At 44.9% G+C, this 7,567-nt stretch overlaps 1 long non-coding RNA gene across 1 annotated transcript; it reads right to left on the reverse strand.

Moving 5' to 3' along the window:
• Positions 1-6,266: 6,266 nt before the first annotated feature.
• On the reverse strand, positions 6,267-7,112 carry LOC115509441. Its single transcript, XR_003967349.1, has 2 exons — positions 6,785-7,112; positions 6,267-6,556 (listed from the first exon to the last, which is right to left on the reverse strand). It is a non-coding gene; the product is annotated as an uncharacterized LOC115509441 (long non-coding RNA).
• Positions 7,113-7,567: the final 455 nt, after the last annotated feature.

Consider the following 7,567-nt stretch of genomic DNA (forward strand, 5'->3'; position numbering starts at 1 on the left):
GCTTCCTGCTGTGGCTCGCGGTAGATGGTGTCCGGAGCGGGAGCCGCAGGGAGGAAGTTCACAGGAGACAGCTGCCCGCCCAGCAGTCTGGGGGCCGAGCCAGCAGGGGCGCCCTCGCTGCGGAGAAGGTCGTCAGGGAGTTGATGGGTGACAGTCCTGCTTACTGACAGTGCCTGCTGGAGCCGCCTGCAGAGAAGAGGCTGGAATCCGACTGCTGGGGCAGATTTCCCGCATTGAGGCAGGCGGCAGGACTCACCGTCGAAGCTTTGCCCGCTGGGGTGTGCGGCCCAGGGCTTAACGAGTGGGGGCCCCTGCCGTCCTTGGAAACTGGAAGGTTGGGAATTGCTTAATGATACTCAGCACGGATGCCACCCACGGCTCCTTAGCGGCCGCTGGGGGCTCGCGTGATGGAAGTGCGTGATGCGGGGCCAGAACCCCAAGACTGACAGCTTCCACCCCTGCACAAGCACCTGAGCAGTGGAGAGAACTGAGCCGCCCAAGGCCTCCTCTCTCCGTGGATGGAGAGAAAACAACTCGCGTGCCATGCCACATGCTCCGCGAAGGGGATTTGTTGATGGCTAGTTAAAGTGCATGCTTAGTGTTTACTAATGCGCCAGACGCTGCTACTGGCCCTCTACGCGACTTGCATCACGTAATCCTTGGAATTAGTTTTTGAAAGCGCTCCTCTTACTGTATAGACAATGAGTCCAAAGTGATGAAGCCACTTGCCCAAGGCCATACGGCTAATGAGTGGTGAAGTTTCCACCAAGCCCAGGCTCTGTCCCCCGCTGCTCCCCATGGAGATGGAATGTGGAATGCTCTGGTGGGAAGCTCTTTTTGTTTTTTAATGTTTATTTGTTTATTTTCAGAGAGAGAGAGAGTGTGAGCATGTGAGCGGTGGAGGGGCAGGGGTGGGGGGGAGAGACAGAGAGAGACAGAGAGGGAGGGAGAGGAAATCCCAACCAGGCTCTGCGCCGTCAGGGCACGGCCCGATGGGGGGCTAGATCCCATGAACTGTAAGATCATGACCTGAGCTGAGAACCAGGAGTCTGGGCACCTAACCAACCGAGCCACGCAGGCACCCCGTGAGATCTTTACGAAAACTTGAATGATAATGCAAACACTCACGAGGGTTCTCCGTACATGAATTCATTCAGTCCTCAGAAAAGCCCTAAATGAGGTCCTCTTGTTGTCAGTGAAGGAACGCAAGCCGGGGAGAGGCTCAGTATCTTGCCCAAACACCTGCACATAGAAAGTAGCACAACTGGGAACAGAAGCGAGGTAGCCTGCTTCTGTTACTCTAAAACAGAAACTGTGTTGCCACTGAAACACAAAGATGACACCCAGTTTATAGATGTTGGAACCAAATGATGGAACTTATTAACACTGTGGAAGGCACCGTAATTGGTACAACACGGAAACGAGTCCAAGAAAGATAAAGTCTCTTTCCTTTCCCCGGGGGCTTGCAGCCCGAGATAGATGGCTTGGATGCAGCCAGTTATAAACTCAGATGACTCTGGGAACTCAGAAGGCAGTGTGACGAGAGAAAAAAAGGGGCTCTGGGTTCTGCCCTGCTTTTTTTTTTTTTAACGTTTATTTATTTTTGAGACAGAGAGGGACAGAGCATGAATAGGGGATGGGCAGAGAGAGAGAGAGGAGACAGAATCTGAAACAGGCTCCAGGCTCTGAGCTGTCAGCACAGAGCCCGAAGCGGGGCTTGAACTCACAGACTGCGAGATCATGACCTGAGCTGAAGTCGGGCGCTTAACCGACGGAGCCACCCAGGCGCCCCAGCCCTGCCTTTTAAAGAGAGGATGATGCCACACAACACCTCACAGCCTCTCCTCTTCTCACTGCATTTGTTACCTGTGTCTGTAATAGCATCTCCGTGTTCAGAGATACTACTGGTTGGTTACACCACTTCCTGCAGGAAAGGAAAGTCTCAGGAAATGTTGACGGTCATGAGGGTGCGGGCTCAAACTGTAAATGAAGGAAATAATGAGGAATTGGGAAAATAACGCTAATCTCGGTTCCACTGGTGTTTTAAAATCTTAATATTCTGGTTTGGCAAATTAGTTGGCATCGGGAGGGAAGTGCCTTAGGCCCAGGGATCCATGAATAACAATGCAGAGAGGCAGACAGGACCGTGACAAGACTGATCAGAGGCACTGGACCGGAGGGCAGTGAAATGAAGGATGTGAAATAAATTTGGATGGACAATAGGAGTAAGTTCTTTAGAGGCCTTTAACAAAGAGAGTAAGAAATCATTATTAAGTAAGAAAGTTAATTTGGGGCGCCTGGGTGGCTCAGGTCATGATCTCGCGGTCCGTGAGTTCGAGCCCCGCGTCAGGCTCTGTGCTGACAGCTCAGAGCCTGGAGCCTGTTTCGGATTCTGTGTCTCCCTCTCTCTTTCTCTCTGCTCTGTCTCTCTTTCTGTCTCTGTGTGTGTGTGTGTGTGTGTGTGTGTGTGTGTGTGTGTCTCAGAACTAAATAAACATTAAAAAAAATTAAAGAAAATTAATTTAATATGATAAAGACTCTCTGCAACCCTGACTCTGGGGTTTATGTTTTTGTTTAGGAGAGTCCCATACTTCGTGAAATCCCATAATGAACAGATTATGGTGAGGTTTGATTGTAGTCTTAACTTAAGATGACCAGACGCATGACTTGTCCTGAAAGGTATTCATCTCAGGGAAGAGAGATTTTTGTTTCCTACTGATGCTACAGCAAAGAAACCCAGCAACTTCGTGGCCCCAAACAACACAAATTTATTTTCGTACAGTTCTCTAGATCAGAAGTCCAACGTGGATCTCGCTGAGCTAGGATCGAGGATATCATTCCTTTCTGGAAACTCTAGGGGAGAATCTGTTTCCCTGCCCCCTCCACCCCCTAGGTGCTGCTAGCTGTCCTTGGCTTATGGTTCCTTCCTCCCTCTTCAAAGCCAACCTGAGTCCTTCTTACGCTATCATGTCTCTTGTTCTCTCGTTCGCAGTCACATCTTCTCTTGCCTTTGTCTTTTGAGATCTGGATTCTGAGAGTCTTGAGATTATGCCGTTCGCTTCCAAGTTCATGTTACCAGTGGTGTGGCTGCACTTGTGCCAGAGAGCTGTGAGGATTTAGTGATACAGATCGAGGGGCAGAGTTGCCAGCCAGTAGCCAGGCGATGGAAGCCTAGGCACACGTGAGCGACATAGAAAGAAGGAGAAACTGGTTGGAGCGCCGAAAGTATGCCCTGGTGAATCTGAATTTTCTGTGTTAGCAAAAAGCTGTGCTTGTCAAATAAATGAAGTGTAAATGCTTCAAGAAAACAGGCATTGTATCATCCAGAGGAAGAAATTCATAATGAAAATGACAAAGAGGTTGAATAGATATTTATTAACTAGATAGTTTTGGTACAATAGTACTGCAAAGACTTTTCAGAAACATAGGAATTCCATTTGACTTATAGAAGTTATAATTCCCGAATTTATTTCCCATCTCTCTATTGCACGCCACAATTCTGTGAGAATATAAAAAAACTGACCTGTGTCAAACAGAAACATGATTCTGGCAGCAAAACGGGTTTCCATAAAAATCAAGCAAAGTGCACCAAAAAAAAAAAAAAAAAAAAAAAAAAAAAGAGGTAGGCATATTTTATTACATTTATTTTTGTTCATTTCCTCATTTTGTCCTGACTTATTTTAAAACCCTGGTCACATGGGGCCAGAATTTATATTTATTGTTAAATAAACATATCCATTAGACTTGGATCCATATAAGGAAAATAATGCTAATCTTGTTTCCAGTAGCATTTTAAAATTTTAATATTCTGGATTGGTTTAGTGGCCTCAGGGTGTTTTTTTTTCAGGCTGCTGAAAATATATTGCCAGCTCTTCGCTTTTTTTCACCTTCTGTCTCCCATCAAGGTTGAAAGAGTGCCTTTCCTTGTAGGACATTATTCTTAACCCTCCTCTGTTGTTTAACTCCTTCCTTGCCTTTATGCCTCAACCAGATGTTAATCTCATACTTCCTCAAGTAAGAACTCCTTGAGGCTCAGCGGATGGAGAAATGAAGCAGAATTTCACCCTTGCGGTAAATTATTGGCCTAATTTTTATACCACGTCTCTTTTCAAACTCCATGACTGCCTTTGATATCTCAGCAAGCAGTCTCAAAGGCCCATGGTTCTATGCTTTTCGATACAAAGTATTGCCGACGCCTGTAGTCTTGCACATTTCCTTTATTTCCACCTCCGTCATCAAGTGCTGTGATGTTAAAAATCTGCAGAAAGATGACTGCGGTGTGGTTAGTAGTTGAAGAATGCACGTGTGCTGTGAACCTCCAAGACCTGAAACCAACTGTTTGAGCTGTAATTATTACCAACAGGTTTGAACTCATGTGCCAGTCTGCCATGATTAAAGTCCCATGCTGAGAAATCAGAGTCTGTGATCAATTAATAATGTCCAGGTGGTACAGAATTTGGGACTAAAAATATATATGCCACATATTGCCCATCCTTGCTGAATCTAGATAAAGTCAATATAGTGTTTCTCCCTTCCTTCCTTCCTTCCTCCCTCCCTTCCTTCCTTCCCTCCTTCCTTCCTTCCTCCCTCCCTCCCTCCCTCCCTTCCTTCCCTCCTTCCTTCCTTTGGCAGAATGTCCTAGCAGAGTAAACTTGGGCTTTGGAATCAGATCTATCTGGATCCAAATCTCACTGTACCTTTATCTAGTTGTATGACCTTGGCAAAGATAGTTAACACTTCTGCTGTCTTTGAAATAGGCATAGAAATGCCTGCATTACATGGTGGCTGGAATAATTTATCAGGATAATACGTGCGAGCACCTGAGTCCTAGTAGAGTCTTCATAAATGATAGTTCTCATGGCTATTTCATAGTTCCTGTTTTATCTTCATTTACCTACCTACTGTTCTTCCAGAACAAAGTTTCCATCAGGCCGTGTGCCTCTAGAGATGGAGGTTCCAAGCTAAGCCAGTCCCATTATATTCCTCCCAAGCCACAGTCATTGATTCAGGGATCAGTTCATGACTCAAATCAGCTGCAACCGCGTCCTTCCTTGGGGAATTTGTGAACTTAAGCGGGGTGGGGGGGAGACATCTCTCCTCTCTGTTGCCCTCTGCTCCCAGAGCCGCGGGGCCTTCTCCATGTGTCTGTCTGCCCTAGAGAGAATAAAGCCATCTTGCAGGATCTGAATGTCTGGTTCCTGTGACCAGGGTTACTGGAGCAGGCCTGGCTCCTCTCTTCCCAAAGCCTGGGTGTTTTGTCATTTTGTCCTGTGATTAACTCAGCTCTATCCCCCTCCCGCTCCATTCCTGACAGCTCTTTAACTTAAAACTAGGTCCAGACTCAAATCAGTTCTGACTAATATGTAATTATTATGCCTATTTTTAAGAAGTTTGATTTCTGTAGATCTATCACTTAATTCTATCACTGCTTCTCTCTTGACATGTTTCCTGTTTTCTCAGTACAAGGAAGCCTCAAAATCCAAATGAAGTGGTCTTCAAAGGCTTTGCTTTTAAGCATAAATATTTACTGATGATTACATATTGGCAAAATTTGTTTCTTGCAGGGACATAAGCAGGTAAAATTTATTTCCTAAAATAGGCATTACTGGGTGGCCTGTTAGAAGAAGTTGATACCATATGGTGCAAATAAAACCACAATAATTATTCTAGAACCACCCCACAGGCTGTGCTGTGACCATGCACCGGTCACACGCAGAGGGGATCTGGGAGCCAAGGGGGACCTCAGCCAAATGCATCCTCCTGGAGGAAACTGGACACAAAAGGCACATCATTCTGAGCCCACAGTATTTGATCTGTCACCTCACCCCTCCCACTTTTGAGTCTAAGCATGGCTGATCTTCCAGAAATGTTTGCTCAATTGGTCTGAACCACCAATAAAGAGAAGATAGCCCCTTCAGTGAATGCATCTTTCCCCTGAATCTCACCCAACAATCATCCCTCCCTATCTTCAGGCTTTTTCTGTCCCGAATCACCTTCCTTTCCACACTCAAAAATGTTCCTCTCAGCTCTTTTAAGAAATTTCACTTAACCTTGGTTTTCATTCCAAATTAAGGAAAATGATTTTTCCGTAAGTTATGTAGAAAAATGAGATTCATTGCTTTCAACTTATTACTCTCTCACACACACACACAAATGACCCTTGCCCTTAAGAAATTCCATTTATTATTTTAGAAACTCATGCCCATGAAATGGTTGGAAAGTCACACATGCACAGACTCTCATAATTAAGAGCACTGAAGAAGAGGTAGCCAAGAAGAGTCATTTTTATTTTTCACATTTCCTCCTCACAGCACGAAGCATGAATAGAACAAACATTTGCTCTCATTTGCACTTTAACTACATGCCTGTGTAATCCTTAAAGTCCGTTACTTAAAGTCCTTAAAGTCAGCTTTTTGCTGATTTTTAGTTGTGTCCTCTTGGCTGTTTTTCACGTCTTCTTCTTTATCAACGCTTCATGAACCAAATTTGCATTATGTGTTTCTAATTGTCTCTTGGCTCCTCGATGTACATTAAATACTTGGTTGATACTTGATCACTGAATAGGGAATAACAGAGAAAGTAATGTCTTTCAGACACTGATAGTCTAGTGGGAAACACAGGATAAACTCAAAGAGGTCTATAATTTTCCAAAGAGCATTCACATGAATAATTTAACAAGCCTCCACTTTAAAGCAGAACTAGACTACATTAGGCGGTATGACTGGAATTGCTGTGCCCCAGAGCATGTGGAGGAAGAGAATTGTGGTACTGGCCCGGTACTCACGTAGATTGTTCTGGTCAGTCATATGCTGTGGTTAATACAGGATCTCAGAATGTTAGAGCTGTAAGCTTCTTTAATCCAAGCCCTGCATTTTGCAGATGAGAAAACTGAGGTACAGAGACCTTCCCAGGATCACACAGTTAACTACCGGAGAGCCGTGCCTCACATCCTCCAACTCCCGATTGCTAGTTTTTCGAACAAGCAGGGTAAAATGAAATAAATCCATCAGGAATCTTTTTACAGAGTTCATCTTCGTTTTTTTTTTTTTTTTAATTAAATGTTAGTTGAGAAAGAGGGTGCAAGGAGCGGGGGGGGGGGCAGAGAGAGAGAGAGAGAGAGGGAGAGCAAGAATCCCAAGCAGGCTCCGTGCTGTTAGGGCAGAGCCCAAGCTCCGTCTCACAAAACGCAAGATCATGACCTGAGCTAAAATTAAGAGTTGGATGCCCAACCGACTGAGCCACCCAGGGGCCCCGGAAGTATTACTATTTTTGTCGTTGGGCTCTTGTCTTCCTTCAAGGACTCTGTTAGAAATATCAGTTATGTGGAATTTCTAGTGTTAGAGAATACCATTAGAGGAAACGCAGGATACACCCGATTTTATTCCATACTTCCTTACCCACTGATGTGACTTGAAAGCATCATAGAAAGTTAAAGGCTGCTTTTAGAGTAAGCTTTCCAAAGAAGTGTGATTAAAAAAAAAAAAAAAAAAAGGCTCCCTATCCGCAGCCACGAAGAATAACTTCGGAAAATGTTCTAATTAATGTCTTCGCCAGGCGTCCCATTTTT

The sequence above is a fragment of the Lynx canadensis genome, chromosome A1, assembly GCF_007474595.2.
Source record: "Lynx canadensis isolate LIC74 chromosome A1, mLynCan4.pri.v2, whole genome shotgun sequence".
Taxonomy (NCBI): Eukaryota; Metazoa; Chordata; class Mammalia; order Carnivora; family Felidae; genus Lynx; species Lynx canadensis.